We start from the raw sequence: 24,234 nt of genomic DNA on the forward strand, positions 1-24,234 counted from the left end.
TGTCATCTGCAACCAGGGAGACTCCAATTAATATAGGATATTCTGGACACTGGAGTTGATTTACTTAATGAATCCCTCAGGATTGCCTGGTCTCCTCTGCCTTTGAAGATTTCTCAAAAATTAGATCTAACTGTCCACACAGTGCCTACTCTTCATGCTCTACTCTTAAGAACTTCTCAGATCTTGCACAGCAATTTGGGAATGGATTACCAGTAGGGTTTACTGGTCACTCTATCAGAGGAGGTAAAATACAAATGTTAACTGCTTCAGGGCCAAGACATGTGGTATTGCCTTGCTCTCGTGTACTAACCCCTTGGCTCTAACCATTAATGACTGTATTAATGGTTCCAATTCTTCAGGCCTCCCTGTATCTGTGTCCTTCCTCATGGGACTCCATAGAGTCCTGCCCCCTGACTCTGGGTCTGGCATGGCTTTGACCAATGTGATATGAGCAAACTTTTCAAAGGCTTGAAAGGTGCTTGTGCATTTCCATTTATTACTCTTGCCTTCTGTCATTACCATGAGAAGATTATGACCTGGCTAGCTTGGTAGAGGGTAAAGAGACACGTAGAACAGAGTTTATTCACCCAAGTCATGTCAACGGAACCCTAGATCAGCCATCAGCCAGCCAACACCATGCAGAAGAGGGTGCCCAGCCAAGATAAGAACGGTGACCACGCCAGCCTGCTGTTGACACGTCAATGAACCCAGCCTAGATTAGGTAAACCTTACAGACTCATGAGCTACGTGTTTGTTGTCATATGCTGCTGAGATTTTGAGATTTTTTTCCCACAGACTATTATTAAAACAGTAGATAATTGATATACTAGCCTAAAAGTGCTACCTCAGGTAGGTTCTGTCAGCTTTCTTAGACTCTCAGTTTGGGTTTTTCAGGTGCTAAAAAAAAAAAGACTTGAGGGTTGCCTGGTTGGCTCAGTTGGTTGGCCATCTGCCTTGAGCTCAGGTCATGGTCCTGGAGTCCTAGAATCAAGCCCCACATCCACGGAAAGCCTGCTTCTGCCTCTCCCTCTGCCTGCCACTCCCCTGCTTATGCTGTCTGTCTGTCTCTGTCAGATAAATAAATAAGGACTTAAAAAAAGAGAAACTTGAAATATTACCTCTCTAGAATTCGGATGCACCGGTACAATTAGGAGGAACCAAACGTTTCTTGAAGCACACACACAAAAAAAGAAAGAAACATCTAGATCAAAAAGGAAGAACTAAAACGGTCTTTATTCACAGAAGACATTGCGTATGTAGATAATCCTCGTATTTGCATAACTGCTCTATATTCTATATCTGACAGATCTCATATCTTAATCCAAAGGATTCTAAATTCATTGTACGTTATATCTGCCAACTTTCAGAGGCTTGCATTTTATGTTTAGTAATGTTTGTGAGCTCATTGTCATAATAGGTGGAGCATCGGGGAGCTTAAATTGGGGATGGAGACATTTCCTTGCAGAGATTTGCTTTTGCTTTTGACAGTGACTAGAGGGGGCATCTGATCTGGGACTATGTCAGTGAACTTGCCCCACCTCCTGTACTTTCCTTGCTCTCCCTTGAGGGCTTCAATTCATGGGGAAGCCCCAGACTTCCTTTCCTCCCCCTAAGGGTGGCCCAAAACTCAGCATCCAGGCCACAGCACTACCCACCCTCCGATCGATCTGGATTGACCTCTCTCTTTCTTGTTCATGCTCTCCCTCTTTTTGCTTATGTCTTTCCTCTGGTGAGACTGATAATGTCTCAACATATCCTACCAGGCTTTGCTGCTTTGTAGCAGGTGACCCTGGGAGCACACGGTCAGATACTGTCAGCAAAGGATGAAGTCTGCCTTGTCCCCTTTCCCCCTGCTTTCCTCATCCCTGACACAGTGTACTGCCTGCAGATACAAAAGGCCTAGTGCTTGCTCAGGGCAGAAAAAAAGTCAGAAGCTCACTCTTACCATCTGGTGAGGCTTGGCACCGAGCTATTTTACTACACAGAAATGAGTATCTGATGTGAGCAGGCTGGGTTCGGATGCTGGCTTTTCTGAGTAATAGCTTTTTGGATTCCCCACTTTGTTTCAGGCCCCAGAATGTGGCTCTAGCTTTGGACCCACCCCCAGTTCTGAGGCTGGTCTAGTGGCCTACATCATTCCCAGGACCGCTTCAGGATTAGAATGCTGGGCCCCAACCCTGCCAACCAGACAGGGACTCTTACCATGCTCAGCTCTTCCCAACTCTCTCCCCCCACAGATGGGATTCTAATTCCTATAACCCTGATTATTTTCTGGAAATGAACAGATCTCTTAGAATCATAAGGCAGCTTACTTTTCCCCCAACATTCTTTGCAGTGGCCTAGAATTTCACACTTCTGTGTCAAGGCAAAAGAATACTTTCCTGGTGCAAGTACTTTTTTCTGAATTACAGCTAAGTTTTTTTGATCTGTAGATACCAGGTGTCCTTAAACAGCTCAGGCTCTATAGCTAGGATAATTTCTCCAGTCCCATCTGGGGTCCGTTCATTCACCCAGCCTTCTGCTACTGCTCCCTGACTCAAATGATCTCCTAAGGCTCACCTCAAATGCCATCGACTTCAGGAAGACTCCCCTGACCTTTCTCTTCTCTCCAAGCTGGATGGGTTTGTTCACTGCCCATGGATCCCTTGTTTTCATTCCATTTATTTCATACTTGCCCTATAATCCTGTGTTCATCTCGCCCTTCTTACTAGATCGCAAATCCCTTCAGGGAGCTGTCTGACATCTTGTCATTCTCGAGGCTTATGAATGGAAAAGAGAATTGAATTAAAAAGAAAACCGTATTCTTAACATCATCATTTTTTATAATTGTATTCCCCACCCCAGTCCTCAGACAGGAGAGGGCTTAATAGTTCAATGAACATAGATGCAATTATTTAAGCCTTCCTGGAAAGAACGTTCCGTTTCTCTTTATAGCAAAAAGACCAGACAATCTTGGGTTAGGAGAGAACAGAGGAGGAAATGGGTATAAGGAATGGGGGACTTTGGGAATTCAGAGAGAGCAAGCTTTGTGTTTCTGGTGTCAGGAAAAAATGCTTGCACTGGGCGCAGACTCCAACAGCATACTAAATGGCAGTAATAAAGCAAGGGCCAGACACTCGGGCTTTGACACCTGTAACTAAAAGATATTTTTGCAGCTCAGCCAAGGAATCATGTTATCGTTTCTTTTATTATTAAGCAGCTGGTGCTTCTGAGATGCCCCAAGCTTTTACTTCCTTTCTGTTCTTTTAGCAGTGATATTTATTATTACTGTCTTCTCCCATTTGTCTGCTGGGATTATCATCCTACATGACTCTATGTCTCCAGAGTAAACTGCTCCTTTGGAGGGTGTAAAATATGCTAGATCCTCAGCAAGAGAAATCAGTTTCTAGCATGGAGTTAGGGACTGGAGCTCCAATAAAATTAGAAGCCAGTCTCTTGGCAGAAGCCAGGCCATTTCAATAATCTTTGGAATTCAAAGTTCTTTCTTCCTCCCTGTAGAAACTCTCTTTTCTCTCTTTCACAGGCATATTCAAAGAAAAAGGATCCCCTTAGAATCTTCTGGAAGCCCTTCTACTCATTGCAGCAACTGGCTCCACTCTGTGTGGGCCTAGTGATTGGCACATTTTCTGTGCTCAGTTAACGAGTCACATGCATTCCTGCTGCTTTGTGGGTAGTGCAGAGAAAAAGAGAAACACCATATGTAAATGGTACATGGCCTAGAAAGGAGTGGGCCAACCAAAGATGGTGAGTTAGACCATAAGCATGGTCTAGTAGGCCAGAGACCTAAATCTTGGTGCTAGAGTTCCCTCACACACAGTCCTTATATACTGGGCCTCCTGAGCCCCCATCACCCTGGCCAGAGGTGGTTGGAGACTGGCTACAAAGGATGTGGGCTGCATCCCATCAGAGGTGCCTGAGAAGGCAGCTCACAACAATGGGAGCCAAATGAGATCTTAGAGGGAAGGCTATTATGGAGATACTAAATCAGAAGGGATTGTCTTAAGTCATACCCTAAAGAGAGGCATATGGTATCAACAAATAGGAGAAGGCCAAGGCCAGAGGTCTAGCAGGGCTCCTTTGGAATTTGGTCCCAGGGTGCTCCAGTGTGTGTGTGTGTTTTTTTTTATAAATATAAAAATTAAAAATAAATTATATTTGCTTGAAAACTGAAGGTATCACCGGTCTCTCCAAAATGGATCGTGAATCTGATGCATGGAACCTTCTCTCCTGGGGCCACCCTTGCAGGAGCCACTATGTTTGCTCCCCTCAACACATGAGTGCTGGGTCTCTAATTGATTTTCCCTTGTCAACTCCTCCACTCCCTAACTGCTCTCCACACAGAGGCCGAGGCCATCTTCCTAAGAAGTAACTGGAATCCTGACGTTCTGCTGCTCAAATTCTTCAACTGCTTCCATTTCACTGGAGACGATATCTGAAATCCGAACTCCTGCCCCCAGTCTACGAGGCTCTGCAAAGCTGCCCGCTTCCCCAGCTCCATCCCCTGACTCTCCCTTCCCTCCCTGCTGTAAGCCGGACACTGCAGCCTCCTTTTGGTTTCTGAAACTGGCCAAACCCCTCAAGCTCTTCAACTTTGCACTTGCATTTTCTCTTCCTCAAACAACTTCCCCTGGATCCCCACAGGCTGGCCCCTCCTACCAGCTCCGGTCAGACGCCTTGAGAGGAGCTTTCCCCGTCCTTCTGGCAAGTTCACGGCTATGCTTTATTTTCTTCTTAACACTTGTCCTCACCTGAAATTGTTTAATGATAATTTTCAGATTCTTCCCAGTAGACTGTGAAAGAGATGTTTATTAGTTTACGAGAGAGTGTACGCACACATAAGAGAGAGCATGAGTGGAGGGTAGGGGAAGGACGGAGGGAGAGGGAGAAACAGGCTCCCCGCTGAGCAGGGAGCCCAATGTGGGGCTCCATCCCAGGACCCTGGAATCATGACCTGAGCCGAAGGCAGAGGCTTCACCAACTGAGCCCCCCAGGCTCCCCTGAGAGGGAAGATATTTAATTGTCTTGTTGGCTGTTATCCCAGGTGTCAGACTCTCAGAATTTGTTGAATGAATGATGTACACAAGGATTTAAGTGTACTTTGATGTCCGTGGTAAGCCTATCCAAACGGTAAGTTCATGTGGGCACAACTGGTTCTTAGGGACTCCAGTAGGACTCTGCTTTGGTAGCGTTCAGTTATGTATTTAATTGTCTCTCCTAATGCTCAGTTAGAGATTCCCCAGTCTCTGCCTTTCTGGAAACTACAGTGGAGTTCAGGACTTTGGTCTTTCGCTCTCCCACGATTTCCCAGAATTACCACTGTGGGTCTGAGATAGCTTCTGGCATTTATTGCCACACTCTGGGATGGCTCTGTCTGAGCCTGGACATGTGACCTGCAGAAGGGTGACTGCAGGTTCTCCCTAGAGCCTCTTCACTGAACTGGGGTTTCTCTTCCTGGTTCTTCTCCTGTGCCTCCCAAGTCTGTAGGACCCACAGGAGAGGCCCTTCCCGTGGTGGTTTCTAGTCAGTCGGTAAGCAATTTCCAGGACTGACTCTGCAATGACCTCCGGGGTTCCTGCCAGGCCTCTTTCCTGCCTGAACAGGCAGATGGAGCCTAGCGCTGGGAGGAAACTCACATTGAGATCTGGATCCTGGGGTACCTGGGTGGCTCAATCGGTTAAGCACCTGCCTTTGGCTCAGGTCATGATCCCTAGGTGCTGAGATCAAACCTTGCATTGAGCTCCCTGCTCAGTGGGGAGCCTGCGTCTCCTTCTCCCTCTGCCTCTTCCCCATTCATCCTTCCTCATGTGCACTCTCAAAATAAATAAATAAAATCTTAAAAACAAAACAAAACAAAAAACCTGGAGCCTGGCTACCTGAGTCCGCATCCCAGCTATGCCACATGCTGGTGATGTAAACTTGATCTTGGGTTTTCTCATTGATAAATGGTCCTGACCTTGCAACCTGCTCAGTACCCAGCTCCGTAGGGACAGGACCCCTCTTTGTTCTCACCAGTCCATGCGGGAGTGGGATCCAGAAGCTGGGCACCCCCACAGACCTCCCTGTCGCTGACTGCACACCGCCACGTTGCCTCTATCATCATACTCCACCTTTCGTCTCCTGTTTGGGGACCTCCCCGCTTGGATCGCTGCCTAGTGCCTGTCACTGTCCTCTCCACATGCCATGTGCCATCTGCCTGGATGGGCTTTTCTCATCATGTGCCTCTCCCCATGCACAGGCCCCCATTCCTGGCAGAAGATTTAACCTTCAGGTCCTAGGCTTTGTTGGAGTGTCCTGCAACCAAACCAATTCTGCTAGTCCCTAAATCTAGGTGGAGTGACTGCTGGCAGGGGACTGTGACAAAGGACAAGGCATTTCCACGTCAGTCGTCACCGCTGAACGGCTTCAGTGATTGCTCGTGCGTGTGTGTGTGTGTGCTGTACTCAGTGCTGTTCAAAGCCATCTAATCAAGACTCAGCACCCACTTCTCAGATTTATAGTACAACCCAAGATCCCAAGTTGGCCTCCTAATTCCGCTTTCCCTCACGTGTTCCGACCTGGTTTCTTTTTTGGTCTTGTCTTATTTCTTTCACACTAGGGAAAATTAGAGCCAGGGAAAGCCTTTTAAAAATAAAGTCTCTAACCTGCTGTGTTCTTGGTAGCCACTGCCTGTCAGGAATAGAGCCTGACATGGTTGAAAAGTTAGATAGATTTTCTCTGTGAGACACTTCATGTTCTAAAGCTTATTAACCATATTTCTGATTAGCTAATTGCCTGGCACCCCATGCAGGTTCATTAAGGTTTTTTTTTCCCTTTGTATTAATTAAAAGAGGAAAGCAGAGTCAGAAGCAAATAAAGAGCTAATCCCAAGATTGGCAGTCAGTGGCAGCTGAGAGAAGATGTGTGCCCAGGACAGGATACTTCTTAGAACCCAGACTTTGAATACTTGCTCTGAGCCAAAGGGGAGCTCAGGAGTCACCTCTCCAGGGTCAGAGACTTTGGCCCAGCAGCCTGCACAAGTGGCCCAGTGTGTTACCCCAAAGGGTGGAGTCCTGGAGAATGGGATTTCTATACTTTAGAGACATGAGGAGGTATTCCAGGGAAGGAATATAGGGCATAGGGAGTCACTCTGGGCTCTTCCCCTATTCTCTCCTTGGAAAAAACATCTCTTGGAGGAGTCTTTCCATTTCAAGCAATATGGAAGAAATCGCCTAGGGTCCATCTAATCCAACGCTCTCATTTTATAGATGAGGAAAGGGAGGCCTAAAGAAGGGAAATAATGAACCCAAGTTCAAATAGCTTATTTCCAGTGAACTTTGGACTTGAGTCTGGGCTTCCTGAGGTCTAGGCTTGTACCCATCTACCACCTCAGGCTGCTACTCACCCACATCCCATCCATACCTTTTTGCTGCTATTTCACAACAACGTGTCACAACACCCAGCGGCGAAAGGGTAGAGGAAGTCATTCTAATCCCTGAGGTCAAATGTGGTCTCTGAAAGAAAGGCCTGGAAGCTCTGTCTGGACTCCTGGGAGAGCCCTGTTTCAATGCCAGTAATAGACCTGCAGGGTTGGGTGATGCCGCCAGTCAGGGGAAAAGTCCCTACTGGATTAACGGGCGTGGTTCCAGGGACTGAATCCCCACTGCCCTCACCTGAAAGCAGGCTTCTCTGAGCACGAATCAGTAGGTCATAGAGACCAGATGGGTGTTCCCAGGAGGAGGCGCGGGGGGGTGGGGGGGGTGAGTCCCCTGCTTGGCAACCCTCCCCCAGCCAATCTGTCTTCTCTTTGTGCTGGGCTGACAAGGGGCAGCTGGTGACGCTGGCAGGGAGATAAGGAGGGAAATGAGCTAAGGGCCTGTGGGCAAAGGCCAAATTGGGGGAGGGGAAAAGACGGTCCCAGAACACCTTTCCCTCAGATGCAAGCGCATACCCTGGGGTCTCACTATTCAGTAAGCTGGTGCCCACAGACCTTGCCAGGGCAGGCAACCATACCCTGGCTAAGCCACAAGCTCGCTCGCACTTGGACTCTGGCCGCAGTGTCTCTGGGTTTAACTCCTTGCTCTGCCCTTACTAGCTAGGTCCTCTTGGGCACGTTACTTCACCTCTTGGCACCTCGTTCTCCTTATCTACCAAAGGAGATAATGGTACCTATCTCACTGCATGACTCCTAATTAAGTGAGTAAATAAAAAGAAACTATGTCTGTTACCAGCGATCAGTTCCTAGGCCAGCCAAAGAGAATAGGTGGAACCCAAAAGCCAAAGGCACGGATACAACCTGAACTAAGAGCGACCCGGCACCGCCAAAGGTTGGACTTGAACTGACGGGAGTCCCTGATGGGACGGAGTTCCAGCTCAGGTTCCCACTCTGGCCCAAAGTGCTAAGGAGGGGAGTGCTTCATCCTGATTGGCTGAAAGGGCCTCATTCTGATTGGTTTGAATTGGCTTCATCCTGATTGGTCCATATTGGCGCTCAACACAGGCTCTCATTGGCGCTTTTTGGAACCAGGGTCCTCCGTTTTAAGTCCCGCTTTTAGAGCGGCTCATCCTGACCGCCACCTGGTTCTGTTCTGTAAGGAGAGCTGCTTAGCAATGGTAGCCACCGGTAAGCGCGCCAGGTGTGTGATGTTTTTCACTTGGAGCTTGTTCACATGGTCCCTTGTCACACTTCTAACGGTGCCTGGAACCTGTAACCATTAACTACAGCAAATCTCCTTTTATGATGCTTTTTTAGAAATTGAAGGTTTGTGGCCACGTTTCGCCAAGCAAACCTGTGCATGCCATTTTCCAGAGGTATTTGCGCACTTACGTCTCTGTGTCACATTTCGGTAATTCTCTCAATATTTCAAACTTTTTTGTAGTATTGTACTTGTTATGGCGATCCGGGATCCGTGGTTATGGCTCCCTAGAAGCTTGGATGATGGTCAGTAATTTTTTTTTTTTTTATTTTTGGTCAGTATTTTTTAAGCAATGAAGTGTTTTTAAATTAAGGTATGGGCATTATTATTATTTCTTTAAAGATACAATGCTATTGCATACTGAATAGACTATTGCGTAGTGTAAGTACAACTTTTATATGCTCTGGGAAACTGGAAAATTCATTTGACTCACTTGATTGCAATTTTTGCTTTACTGCAGTGGTCTGAAGCGGAGGCTGCCTGGGAGGTGTGCCTGTGAGGATCTGCTTTTATTATTATCAACATTAAACTTTAATAGGTTTTCTACACAGGAAAAACTAAACATTTGGCTAGAAATCTATCAGGGAGAGGCAGAGGGACTCCAGCTCCTGGAACCCCTGCACAATGACCAGCAGCCCCAGGGACTCTTCTGGCCTTTCTGTGGGTTTTTGTGTGTTTTTTTTTTTTTTTTTTTTGTTTTCCCCCAGCCTTTGCCCTTTACAGGGACTGGTTTGGTCATGGGAATTTTTCAGGGTCATTTTTAAAGGAGTGGTAGGTTTTCTGACTCTTGAAAGCATCAGGATTTCAAAATTTGGAAAGTGCCTATCTTGCTAGAGTCACTGATTGGTAGAGTAAGGCTTTGATTCTAGACCTGTCCTTTTCTACCTATTTGGAATAGGGTTACCTCTGAGCCTTAGTTTCTTGTGCAAATTGGGAGAAATGTTTTATCTCTCACAGAACTGTTTGCAGTCCAAAAAGAATATGCTTGAAATGTTACATTCAGTTGTGAGACCATTGGGATTAGTATTTGTCACAGATAAAAGATCAGGTTCCCACATTAAATATTTAACTGTGTCGCTTTGGACAAGTTACTGAAGCTTTGTTAAGACTTAGCTATCTCGGGTGCCTGGGTGGCTCAGTGGGTTAAGCCTCTGCCTTTGGCTCAGGTCATGATATCGGGGTCCTGGGATTGAGTACCTCATTGGGCTCTCTGCTCAGCGGGGTACCTCCTTCCCTCTTTCTCTCTCTCTCTGCCTGCCTCTCTGCCTACTTGTGATCTCTCTCTGTCAAATAAATAAATAAATAAATAAATAAAGACAGACTTAGCTATCTCAAGCGCCTGGGTGGCTCAGTTAGTTAAGCATCTGCCTCCAGCTCAGGTCATGATCTCTCAGGTCATGATCTTGGGGTCCTGGGATTGAGTGCCACATCAATGTGTTGGGCTCCTGCTCAGTGGGGAGTCTGCTTCTCCCTCTGCCCCTATCCCTGCTCCTCCTCTCTCTCTAGCTCTCTCTCTTCCAAATAAGTAAATAAAATCTAAAAAAAAAAAAAAAAAAAGATTCTCTTCCTCTTCCACTGACCCTCTCCCCACTTGCACGCAATCTCTCTCAAGAAACAAAAACAAAAACTTAGGTTTCTCTTCTATAAAGTGGGGTGTGTGTGTGTGTGACTGAATCTAACTTCATCAGGTTAGTGTGCGAATTACAGGAAATCTTGAATTGCTAGCACTCTCTACGATATCTGACACATTGTAATAGTTGTTCTACAATACTGATGTTTTACCCAACACCCCCACCTCAGCCCCTTAATACATACACAGCTGCGGACCTGCACAGTCACAGTGTAGTTGTTTCTGAGGACAAACACAGTAGAATCCTCTGATAACAAAACCACCCAAATGTCCACCTTCTCTCTTCTCCAGTATCAGTTCTACAAATATAATTTGTATCACAGAAGCTTCTTGGTATATTTTGCCTGGGGGAAATAACAAAGCTTTGCTCTCCTTTCCTCTTGCCTTTACTCTTAATCGCTTGGTTTCATTCCAGATCCCCTTAGGGGGAGAGGGGAAAGAGCCTCACTGTGTTTCTGGCCGGGAGGTACAGGTGGCCATGGCTGCCTTTAGGGTTCTGACTTCTTGAAGGGGACAAGTCAGACCTTTCCTCATCTGTGGCTGCTACCAAAGGGTGTCTGATGGTTTGACTTGCCCCTGAGTGAACTATAGTTATTGGGAAAGTTTAGTTTGGAAGTTGGCCCCAGGTGTGGCTTTCTTGCTGGGGATGAATGGTGGGCTGAGTGTGGAATCCAAAAGGTTATGTTATCCTTAAAAATAAAATTGCCAGTTATTTTACAAGCAAAATGTGTTCATTCAGGAATAACAGATCATTGCAATTCATAACAAGCAAGCTACTACAAAAACCATAGGCAAGTCCAGCAAAAGAGAGGAACATTATTTTATGGAAGAGAAGGAGGAAGCTGGGAGGGGTTGTTCTGAAGGAAAGTTCACTGAAGAAAAGCAAGAGGTCCAGGAGATGATGGTTTCTAACTAGCTGAGTTGCATGGATACTGGATCTCTTGTGGAAGATGTAACGTACATCTTCCCTTCTTGGGGCTTGTAACTGGTGATTCTTTTCTGTTGACCTTTCTTCTGCTGGGGTTTGTAATTGACAGTTCTTGTAATTGACATCCGTGAAGTATCCCTTTATTAATTTTCAGATATTTTGGATGAGAGGGAGAAAAATAATTAAATCACTGTCCTGGTTCCACATGCCTGAGTTCCTACTAGAGCTGGGGAGAAAATTATGTCTTTATTTTACTGTGTACACGAAGTGTCCTCTCTGATCAATTGATACCATAGCTCCTTTCGTTTATTTTTCTAGTTTTACTGATATATAATCGATATCTAGCACTGTATAAATTTAAGGGTTATAGCATAATGACTTGACTTCATATACTGTGAAATGATCACCACAATAAACATGGCTCCTTTCAAGCGCTAACATGAGTCCTGTATCCTTCACATACTCTAACTGATGGGCAGAGTCCAGTGTGTGGACCCCTGGGGGAGACAACTGAGAAAGGAATTTTCTTGTCTCCATTTCTTACTTAATTGGGTACTAATCAACATTTGTTCTATAATTGCCTCTCCAGTGAAAGAGAGAACTTGTCCTATAAAGTGTGTTCTAGTACACAATCTGCCTATGCTCCCCTAGGACTGAAATGACTATAGTGAAACTAGAAGTTGTCATTTTGTCATTGAATTAATTTGGCCTCTTGCCCCATAAACTTTTTGAGCCTTAGCTTTTTTATTTTCAAAATGGAGGGGTGGCTATTTTCCTCTTTAAGTGGTTATAAGGATACGGACAGAATATAGATAGATAATGAGTATAAACATAAACATATATCACCTAGCACAGTGCTCAGCAGTTAGCAGCTGCTCAATTAAAGTTTTTAAAATTTTTTTAAAATTTTATTTATTTTTTTTTTTTTAAGATTTTATTTATTGATTTGACAGAGAGAGATCACAAGTAGACGGAGAGGCAGGCAGAGAGAGAGAGAGAGAGAAGCAGGCTCCCTGCTGAGCAGAGAGCCCGATGCGGGACTCGATCCCAGGGACCTGAGATCATGACCTGAGCTGAAGGCAGCGGCTTAACCCACTGAGCCACCCAGGCGCCCCTATTTTTTTTTTTTAGAAGATTTTATTTACTCATTTGACAGACAGAGATCACAAGTAGGCAGAAAGGCAGGCGGCGGGGGGGTGGGGTGGGGGGGGTGGGAAGCAGGCTTCCTGCTAAGCAGAGAGCCTGCGGGGCTCGATCCCAGGACCCTGAGACCATGACCTGAGCCAAAGGCAGAGGCTTTAACCCACTGAGCCACCCAGGCGCCCCTCAATTAAAAGTTTTTTTTAATACTAATGAAATATCCTCTTTTTGCTCCCTTCTGAGATTGCTTAAAGAGTATTTACTATTCGTTTCCTCCCAGCTCTGAGGGAGCAGAGCAGTGGTGGGGATGACTGTCACAGACTTAACACTGCATGAGGAGAGAGGAAGGAAGGATGGGACTTGTGCATTCAACCAAACTCTGCTCTATCACCAAAGCTATCCATCGGCAACTAAGTGCTATCACTACCCTGCCACTATTATAGCTTTAAGGGGACTCACTGAATGCCTGTCATGAGTTATGACCTTTCCAGAGGTCCTACAAACAGAGTAGGCACATTACTTGCTTGCATTTCCAGGGTGTAGCACCATTGTTCCCTAAATCTGTGTCTTAGATCAGTAGGTTCCCAAACATTCTATGAGAAAAGGTTTCCTGATTGAATGCATTTAAAAGGTGAGGTGTGCTGTATCCCTCTTGTAACTTCACAGTGTTCATAAACATAAGAAAGGCTCTGGAAAGCCTTGCAGTAAAAACAAAACACAAAAACAAAAACTAAAATCAAATGTGCTTTACTTTGCTTAACCCATTATTTATCAAACACACTTAGCCGTAGAACCCTTTGTTGGAGTGCCACCTGGGAACATTCCAAGAAACTAGTGTTCCATGGAACAGGTGGCAAGAAACGTTTGCGTAGTTCAAAGAACAATGGATAAGGACGCAAGAAATCACCACCATTTTAGCTTAAGCAATGAGTGCAAGTCGATTTTCCTCTCTGGGCTGTAAAATGAAACATTGTCTGATAGAATGTCTGGGCCTCCTTCCAGCTCAGTGAACCTGTGGCTATGCCTTCGTTTATAGGAAGAGGTGAAAAGTTAAAACACATGGACAACCAGGGGTGCGTGGCTGCCTCCACACGGACAACCAGGGGTGCGTGGCTGCCTCTGTTGATAGAGCATGCAACTTTTGATCCCAGGGTTGTGAGTTTGAATTCAACGTTGGGCATGGAGCCTACTTACACACACACCCCATATTCCTAGCTTCTGGGAATGGAACATCAATATAAAAGAAATACATTCATGTCAGAATAGAGCAGCACAGTGCCTGACAGCACATAATAAGTAATATATTCTTGCTAAATGAATGAAGGAATGGGAAAAAGATGTAAATACATGCAAATGGAACAGACTGGTATTACAGGATCTTAAGTAAAGGATGAATGAGATCATGAGTGATTGAGATATGGTGGGAACACTTTCAGGTAAAAATAAATTTTGAGCAGTTTCGAAAGGGATGGAAGGTAATTAGTATATATTCACTTTCACTGTGTGCCAGATAATTTACAGATGTTATGTTAATCTTTGCAACCCTGTGGGGCTCAGAAGAGATACGTTAACTTGCTCACACATCCGGTAACTGGAGGCGAAGTTGGGACTAACATATTTTGTTGGTTCATTTTGTATTGGGAACCAAGCTAGCTGTTTCACATGTATTATTTTAGTTCATCCTCTCAACAGTCCTATGAAGGACATATTATGATCCCCATTTTCGAGATTAAGGTAGGTTGGATTATGAGAGAAGAGGGGAGGGATTAAGCAACTTGGCCAGGGTTAGCCAGCCAGTAAGTGTAAGTATGAGGTCTCTAAGAGGGCGCCCTGGCCCAGAGAGCAGTGTGGACAGTGTGAATAACAGCTAAAATGTTTTGGGTTCCACGTTCCAAGCAGTCTGCCTTTGGATCTCACTGATACCCAGGCAGAGCCGATTACTTTCTCCATTTTTCATTCAGGGAAACTAAAGGTTAGAAAGGTTGAATACCGTGTTCAAGTTGACAGAGCTGGTGAAGGGTGGGGATGGGGTGCCTACTTCAGGGTTCAAACTCCTACTCTGTTACCTGCTTTTCCATGGCCACATTGGACAAAGGAACTGTTCCGGACTTACAGTGTAACTCCAGGGTAGGTCTCATCAGTCTCTGTCACTTCAAGCACATGGTGTGAAGTAGGGATCATAACTTCCCTAAAGAGAGTATATGAGTGCAAAATGTTGGAACCCCCCCCAGCAGGAAGGGGTCCTTGATACCATTGTCCTGAGGAGCAGTTTGCAGTGAGCTCTGTCATTAGGGTCATGAAATGCTCTGGGGCGCCTGGGTGGCTCAGACAGTTAAGCATCTGCCTTTGGCTCAGGTCATGATCTCAGGTTCTTGGGATCCATTCCCGCATCAGCTCCCTGCTCAGTGGAAAGCCTCCTTCTCCCTTTGCCCCTCCCCTTCACTCGTGCTTTCCCTCTCTCTCTCTCTCTCTTTCATGAAAATAAAGAAATAAAAGCCTTAAGAAGAAATGAAATGCACAAAGCCAGACACTTGTGAATGAGAAGATTCTGCCAGTGATAATAACATCTTCTGGGCAGGATTGCTAAGACAATCCTGCCCCCTCCTCCCCAGCCCCCAAGGTCTTCTGGTGAGAAAGCCCTTTTGATATAGGTTGATATTACCAGGTAGGATTTTAGTTGCAATGTAAGAAGCACGTGGGGGAAGATGTGTTCTCTTTTGCGGGTACCATGAAAATATGTCTCAGAGAGTGAGTGGTCAGAATGCTGGGAAGGACAGAGAGGAAAGAGGAGTATGAGGAGTGGAAAATGGGAATTTTGTAAAGCACGTCCTGTTAGCTGGATTTCTGGAACATAGCAATAAGCAAGGATTTGTGCCTTCCCCTTTGGTTGGCCTCAGCATTGCTGTGCCTTTGGAGTTTTCCATTCTTCACAGCCTTCCTGGAAGCAGGGAGAGCTTAAGAAGCGGTTCTGGGTAGAGTAGACTGGTCAACTTGTAAACTGGCTGGTTATTTTTCCTCGGTGGGCTCGGGTGACCTCCCAGGAACACGGGTGCGGGAGGGGAGAGTGAATGAATGAAAACTGACGGGCTGTCTCTGGGGCCACTCCGTGTAGAGTGCTCTTCTCTAGGCTTGGACACTTGGGTGTCCTGACAACTGGATAACTCAGGTCTCCTTCCCAGCTAGCTGTGTGACGCTGGACCAGTCAATGCACCTCTCTGAGCACCAGTTTTCTCTGCAAAATGAGCACTTTAAACCAAATGACTCCTCAGGTTCTACGCTGCTTTGTAAATGCTGGGATTTGGACACTCCCAACGCAGGATTCCACCCCAGCCTGAAGACCCAGCAGGTCACCTGTGGGCTGATCTATGCCATTCGCCTTCCTGGCATCCCTTTTCACAGCTCTGCTGAAATGGGGAGATCTGGTTTCCAGATGGGCCAACATCCTCTCCTAGCCGCCAGGCAGCCGCCTTTCTCGCGCTGGTTTCCGCACTAAACTTGAGGGTCTGATTGTAAAGGAGCGGTTGGTTTTAAAGGACCTGGCTGGTTGTGTGTCCCCGAGTTGCACCTCAGTGCTAAAAAATCTGAGCGAGGCAACACCGGGAGAATCCTGGCAGCAGGCTGCACCCGGAGAGGGAGGGGGAGGGGAGGAGGGGGGGAGGGGGGGACGCGAGGGAGAGGGGACTGAGCCGCGAGCGGAAACCACAGAGGTACAGTCCGGACGACGCGGGGAGGAGAACAGCGACAGGGAGGGGGCAATGCATATATAGACCGTGGGGACACGCTGCGGTGATAGCAGGCGCGGAGCCAGCGGGAGCCTTGGAGCCCTGCGAGGCATCCGCCTCCCCCCCCAACCCCCGCCCCCGTACCTCCCACCCCGCCCCTCCAGGGTAGAGACCGCCGTCCGGGTCCCCGCCCACGGTGCCAGAGCCCCGAGACCCTTGGGGAGCTGCGCCGCGACCCCCACCGGGGCTCGGCTCCTCCGCTCCTCGCGTCCTCGGGCTCCACTCCTCCTCCCTGCTCCAGATGGGACTGGCTCTTCTCTTTGCAAAACCGGGCTCCCTGGGAGATGCGGTGAGCAGCAGCCAGCAGCCAGGGCGCCCCGACCGGCGGGCCCCATGAGTGCCTCTCCCAGAAGACCCAGGTAAGAACTTCTCTCGACCTTCCTCAGCCCTGAGAGGAACACATCTGGGTGCCGGGGCGAGGATGGGGAAGCCCCGGGGAACCCGGAGGCTGTGGAAGCATTGGGGTGGCCGTAAGGGTGCTGTTGGTTCTGAATCTTGAGTGCAGCTTCCAAGTTACCAGAGGGCACTTGAAAGCTATTAACATGGATTGTGGCCTGGCTGTGGTGTCCCCTCCTGAGAGCTGGTGTCCCCAGGAAACCACTGGGATAGACCGTCTCTCTCAGGAATTTCCAGAGGCTAAGCTGGCTTCTTTCTGCCTTCAGTTCTGGAGATGTGCTCAGGCGAGTGGTGAGGGCAGGGCTGTGGGTAGGGAGATCAAGTCTCCTTCTCTCCAGCTTTCTGGCAAAAGTTGATACTGGGGACACTGGCTTTCCCTGCTCAGGGTGGTGCTCCCCTCCCCCTACCGGGCTACCCCCATCAATTTTATGCCTATTTCTCTTATGCTGTAGAAGTCCGAGATTTGGGAGAATGACAAAGTGGACATCATGAGGTTTATCTGAAGATGTCTTCCTAGTGAGACTAGGGAGAGGTTCTGCTTTTCCTAATTTCCTCCTAGAGTGGAGATGGAAGGTCTAGTAACTGGAGAAACTCCTGCTTTGGGCCTAGGGGTGCATGGAGTCCCATTCCAGAAGAAATGGCTTTACTCCATTTCCAGGAGATGAGAAATGGCCATTAGAATGAAGTTGTTAGAGCCCAAACAACTTGTTTGCAGCTGTCAGCCGACCTCCTGCCTGGAGAAACTTCATTCCTCCTGGAGTCCCTTAGCAGGCCACATTGCTCCAAGGCCACGTATGAACAGACGCCTGATAGCAGGCTCCCAGGCTGAGGTCTGGTGGGCCTGGAGCAGTGGTGGGGGGTGAGCAGCACTGAGAGGGGAGTAAAGATTGTGCACATCACATCCACTTGGAAGATCCCTAGCTTTATCCAAGGAAGTTAAAAAAAAAAAAGAAAAAAGCAAAGACTTGTAAAAAAATAATAAAATGTTTTCATGACAGTAGCAGATGTAAAACTCCCACCATTCTGGGAGACGATAAAGAAATTTGTGGAGGGGGCTGAGCTGTCTCCTCTGCCAGTGCTTATGTGGGCACATTACCTCTCGCAGATATAAAGAATGATTTCTGGGGGAGGAGCTCTCTGCCTGGGGGGCTTTCCAAGAGGGGCGTATTTCAACTGGGGCTCTCTCTTGGAGCTCAGGTAGCCGATATGGGAAACAGGTGGGAAATACTGCCTTTCTGTCTCCCACCCAAAAGTCCCCCTTTGCTTCTGGTCTGAACTTGAGGCTCACCATAGAGCAGGCACACCAGAGAGACGCACCCAGGCTGCTGGTCTGGTGTGACCTGACCTTTTTCATTCAACAGCATTTAGGAGGTCAGAGGGCAACCTATAAACATATGTCTCCTGTGTGAGCCCTTCAGTCTTATGCTCTGAGTGAGGTTAGCATTTGTTCCCTCCATCATTACCTCTATTTGCAGTGCCTCTGCCTTTGTTCCTTCCTTGCAGATCTCATCTCTCTTGCTTATACCTGGTGTCCCTAGTCATGTCCCCTTCCCTGCTGCTCAAAACAAACTGCCTGCCTTTGATGGTGTGCAGTGAGGCTGCTAGAGAGGTCACCTGTGTGTGCCTGAAGCCCTCCCACCCCCATCCCTTGGCCCACTGACTTCATAACTTGCTCAGAAGATCTTGTCCTCAACTTGCAACTTGGGCCAAGAGCTCCACTGAGCGTCCTCATCATTGGCATTTGGGAGACCTGGTCCCCAAGGGGCACGTGGAAGCTCTGGTTTCCCTGGTTCACACTCAACGGCTTTTAGGTGTGGAGATTTGGGGCTGCACTTTGGTGTTAGTGTTGGAAAGAAACTGGTATGAGCAACCGATCCATATGGAGCCAAACTGGGGTATTATTGTCGCACCCCAATTTGATGGTGTCACCAAATGTGAGTGCCTTGCTCGGTTTCTTGTCTAGATGTATTCAAGGGTCACAGGCCTTGAATGAAATCAGATCTCTAGGGCGCCTGGGTGGTTCAGTCGGTTGAGTGTCTGTCTTTGGCTCAGGTCATGATCCCAAGGTCCAGGGAATGAGCCCCATGCCGTGGTTTCTGCTTAGCGGGGAGTCTGCTTCTCCCTTTTCCTCTGTGTACTCTCTCTCTCTCTCTCAAATAAATCTTTAAAAAAAAAAAATAAGAAGAAATCACACCTTTATGAGGCAATTGTGCTATAAAGCTGGTTCCTGCCACCACCTTATTCCAGCCTTTGCTTTGGGACCTTAGCAGTCCTTTGATGTCTTTGCGGATGAGCTCACTATTGGTTCGCTGTCAGGGCATCCCCACCAGACGCGTCTGTAGTCTGTACACTTGTACCTGAGCCGCCAGCCCCGGGCTGCAGGTGCACTCGGGAGGGGTTGTCACGGCTCTGCTCCCACAGCGTGCTGCTTGTGCACAGGTGGCGCGGGGCTCTTTGGGCTGTTATTTAATATTCTGCGATGAATAATCACCTGTTGCACTCACCCTGCCAAGGGCTTGCTATCTCTTGGGGTGCCTGTTACAGCTGATACTGCTTTGATTTTCTTTGTTCTTTCAGCTTGATCAGGATCTTTTCTTTCTCCCTCTCCTTTCCCCCTTTTCCATCTGTGGATTGGTACATTTCATTTTCTGTCTAGGCATGATTATTCTTCAAATTGTGCTAAAATCATCATTTCCTTGATTTGATCCAAAACCCTAATGCGCTCAAAGCAGAAACACTGTATACATCTTTTAGGTGCCGGGGTTCCGTGCATACAGGGCTCTGGCTTCTAAGAGATGTTTCCGTCTCCACTGTGCTTTGTACCTGGTGGGTACACATTGCCCATCTGCACAAGGAGTGGACGTTGCCAATAAGAGGCAGGAGGGTGGAAACAGTGTGATAGCAAAGGGGTGTGTGTGTGTGTTTTAGGAAATGGGATTCTGAGTAGGCTTATGCTGTTAGGAGGGCCACCTTCATTGACTGAAACCCTATTTGGTGTGGGTGGCAGTCGAGTTCTTTGGAGAGGGGAATGCTTGCAGTGGACTCAGGTATAGGTCTGTAAGATAGGAATGATAATAGGAATGTAAGTTCTTGTCTAGAGTGGATTGACGTTGATGAATCTGTGAGTTAGTAGTCTGCTAACCACCTTTCCCGTTAGGCTTTCCTCAAGCCAGCCGGTGAAGCTCTGTCTTCAGAGAAAGTCACGGGTGATCCACAGTAGGGGAGAAGGACAGCTCCTTTCGTTGACGGACACCACAGGCCAGGAGCCCATTGTAGGCGCAGTGAATGAATGGGTCCTTCCATCAGCATATTAATGACCAATCTTAATAGAAACAACCTGAATGCTTTGGTTTGAAACTAGGTCAAATAGTGGGACCTTTCTGAGACCCCGACAGGCATGAAGCAGGAAGCATTTCCCCACCCTCAGCACCCACGTGGGCTTTTGGCACAGCTCTGGAACCTCTGGTGAAAGGAATTTTCCCTTTCTGAGCCTGAATTTTAGTAAGCCCAAAGAGGAGGTGGCTGAGGGCTTCAAAGATCAGACATGGAGAGTGCAACTTGAGCATTTATTTTTTTTTTAAATTTCAAGAAATTAAATATTGATTTATCCAAAACACAAAACCGGGGAGGTACCACCTGCCTGCCCACCCTGACCCCCACCAGGAGTTGTAGAGCTCAATGAATAATAAATGTATATCGGCTAGATGAAGGGGCATGAAGAAAGGCAGCCTCTACAGCTCCTCTCCCATTTAACCTAACACATCTCAGGAATCCCATTGTCACATTCTCAGGGTCTGGGACCTGGGGAAGGGGTAGGGGATAGAAATGGGAATGGGTCAGAAGAGCAGTTTCGGGAAAAGTTTGTGAGACCTGGAATCTAGCAGTTCCAGAAGTTGAGCACAGCCCAGGTGAGGCTGTTGGTACAAACAGGGTCCGTGGGAAGGAGAAAAAGAATAAAAATGATGCAGGAGGGGAAGGCGGAGCAGCCGAGAGAGGAAGCCAGTGGACTAGAAGGGGGATGCAGACACTAAGTGCAAGAAAAGGTGAAAGATGGGGAGAGAGAGGATAAGAGAAGGCAGTACCTGGCTTGCAGGTTCATTCTCTTCCCCTTTTCCTCTGGCCGGGGGGAGAAAGCCAGCCTATCCAGCCGAGCAGCATGGTTTTTGGGCTCCTGGAGTCCTCTCATTGAAGCTGTCAAGCCTCAACCCTACACAGCAGCTCCTTCTATTTTTACATTTTGCAGAATTGAAATTAAACAAATGACCCTGTGATGGCGTGTTCATGAAGATTTTATCCAGCGCACCCACACAGCCAGTGCCGGGGTGGCTGAATATTTAGCATAATATTCCACTTAATCAGATAAGAAGGCATCCTCCAGAGAAGCTGGGGCTTTGATAATAGCCTATGAAGAGCTGCTTTGATGAGGGTGGGCAGAAGCCAGAAAGGAACCTTGTTCTCTGGCTTGGTTGGGCTTGTTAGCGGGAAGAGTTCCAGTGAACTGCATTCTGGAGGAGCTTAGCATTTCCCCTCCCATACTTTTTTTTGGCACTGGATTTGATTCCAGCCTTTGTGAACCTTCTTGGTCCATTTCTCCTTGGAGATCTCACTAAATGCAAAAGAAAGTGTTCACTTTGGCTGAACTTGCCCCGAGTGGAAGCCTGCTTAGAATCTGGGCACTCGCCCTCTTTGTTGGCCTGCCCAGGGAGGTTCATGTGTAGTGCTGGTGTTACTGTGCTTAGACAGCAAGAATAAGGATGCTGCACAACTTGTACTTGGTTAGAACTCAGCGCAGATAATGTTTTGCTGGTTTAGACGTGGACTTAGTTCCTAAGTCCCAGGAGATTTAGTAGCAATTAAATGCATGCCCCTGACACATAACCATTCTTTTGGAGGAAAGAAAAACAACAATGCCTGTTAAGGGGACCAATTAATAAGACAGGGTTGGTTGGGTAGATGTAAAAATGCAGGACTCTTCAAAAGGCTTGCCACTCTTATGCGCGTATAGGGGTTTAATAGGAGATCTGTGGGCTCTTTTGCCATTAACATTTAATGTTTATCTGCTTCCCCACCTGTTAACCTCTAAAGTGGTGTTCTGACAAATCCAGCAGCAGAGGCTGGATAGCAAGACTGCTGTTCAATCAGTCCTGACCTCAAAAAGAGCAATGGATCGGACAGAGTGACTCAGAAGGAGATCTTCTTTCTGCTGGCTAGCCTTGCAGAGGCTGATCTTTCTCTCCAGAACCAAACAGGCTTACTAGTCTATTACTAGAGTATTCCCAGCAGTGACTATAAAAAGGTGTCTCCGTCTCTGACGCAGGGAGCGATGGAAAGCATTGACACAAGCCATATGGGTGTATGTTCAAAGGCCCAAGGAAATGAAGGATTGACAGTCCATTAAGACAGAAACAGAAGCCGATTTCCTTCCCTTCCCTCCAGTTGAGCACCCGTGTGTGTTTTCTCTCTGCTCTTTCTTCCTGGCTATCTGGTTCAGGCAGTTTGTCTGGCATGCCTTTTTAGCCAAGGAAACTTCTTCTGTATCTTGGAGAAAAAGGGAAAAAAGATAAACCCAAGTCAGAACTTACCTTTACCACTGTCAAGTTCAAAGGATGGCCTCCTAGGTGTAAAGCCTTTGTCCATCACTAAGCCCAATGGTGCACGATTGCAGTGTCCATCCTACAGCCACCAGAGCAGAAACGAATGTCTCCATCATTTCTTGGCCATACGTTGTCCCCAGACTTCTGTACTTGGACTCTGAGTCTCTTCGTGCTCGAGTCTTTATTTAAATGAATCCCCAGGTGCTGGCGTCTGGGTGGTAGGGTCCTGGGATCCAGCCCTGCATTGGGCTCTCTGCACTTGAGGGAGCCTGCTTCTCCCTCTCCCACTCCCCCTGCTTATGTTCCCTCTCTTGCTGTCTCTCTCTCTGTCAAATAAATAAGTAAAATCTTAAAAAAAAAAAAACAAAAACAAAAAACAAATGAATGAATGAATAAATCCCCAGAATCAGCTTCTCAACTTGTTTGGAAGTCGAAAGCTTACACAGAGTCTTATCCAAAAGTTTCCCCTTTCCTGGTGAGGATGACATAGCCATCTCATAATAGTATGGACAGTTAAAGAAAATCATCTTGAACCCTTCATTATTATTATTTTATTACTGCTGAAATACTATTGGTATTCCATGTTACCGAGCATAGAGCTCTTTGTTATGCAGAATCATTATTAACTGCCTTTTAGAGTTGCAGTGTACAGACACAATGCCCAAGATCACATAGGCAGGAAGTGGTAGAGTTAGGACCTAAACCAATGTTCTATTTTTAAATACTGTGATCTGTTCTTAAATACTGTTCTTGAATACTGTGATACCATTCTCTCTCTTGTGGATTCCACTCTAAATTTTCAGTGTCCTCTTTTTTTTTTCCTTTAAAGATTTTATTTATTTATTTGACAGAGAGAATGAGATCACAAGATCACAAGTAGGCAGAGAGGCAGGCAGAGAGAGAGGGGGAAGCAGGCTCCTTGCTGAGCAGAGAGCCCGATGCAGGGCGTGATCCCAGGACCCTGAGATCATGACCTAAGCCGAAGGCAGAGGCTTAACCCACTGAACCATCCAGGCTCCTCCTCTTTTTTTTTTTTTTTTTTCTTTTTTCATATCCTCTCCCATGAGCTGTCATTAGTTCTTTTTCTCTGCAGGTTAGGGGTATACAAGCATCTCCTTGTAGCTGGGACACAAAGGGATTTCTTAAAATATACATACCTATGCAGACCTAATTAAAGGACTTTAGAACAAAGAGGTGGAATATTACTTTCTTTGGCACTTCCTGCCTTCCTTTCATGTTTTGGTCTGTTAATCTCTGCCAAATTTTCTTGACATTTAAGTCAAGGAAAATGCTGAATGAAAGTTGGCATTATATCTACTCCTTGTAACTGCGATATCCCTCCTTCTCTTGTAGATTACTGTGAAGGAAGAGTCTTGCCCCCTAGCCTGTTGAAGTGGAACCAGTGGCTGAATAAATTTCCGTAAGGCAAAGAAAGTATAGCAGAATTGAGGGAAACTGCCACTTCCAAAAGAGAGCAAGTCCCTTAGGATTCAAATCTCTGTCAGTCCGCCTTTTGAGGTCTTTCTTTCTTTTTTTTTTTTTTAAGATTTTATTTATTTATTTGTCAGAAAGAGAGAGAGAGAAAGCACACAAGCAGGCAGAGACGGAGAGAGAGGCAGGCTCCCTGCTGAGCAAGGAGCCCGATATGGGACTCGATCCCAGGACCCTAGGATCATGACCTGAGCCAAAGGCAGCGGCTTAACCCACTGAGCCACCCTGGCATCCCAAGGTCTTTCTTTTTTTAATTTGGCTGAGGCCATTCCCTCCATTTGAACTCAGTTGGCAACAATCAATAGAGAGTGTTAATTGCTGGTCCTGGCTGGTGTTTTGCATGCACGAGCTTCCTGCTATTGGTCTGAAAAAGCACGAACCCAGGTAAATAAGACTGCACTGAGGGCTTTATTTAGCAGTTGAACCAACCCCAGCTGAAGGATATATTTTGGCTTGTCAAGAAGCAGGAGCAAGTTAGCAGGGACGGCCGGTCTGGGTTCTTAGAGTGTTTGCCCAACCATGGATAAGACGAGAGGATTTATAACGCCAGGTTTAAAAATTAATTTCATCTACTCCTTTTTATTTTCTCCTAAAATATGAT

Source organism: Lutra lutra, chromosome 10 (assembly GCF_902655055.1).
Source record: "Lutra lutra chromosome 10, mLutLut1.2, whole genome shotgun sequence".
Taxonomy (NCBI): domain Eukaryota; kingdom Metazoa; phylum Chordata; class Mammalia; order Carnivora; family Mustelidae; genus Lutra; species Lutra lutra.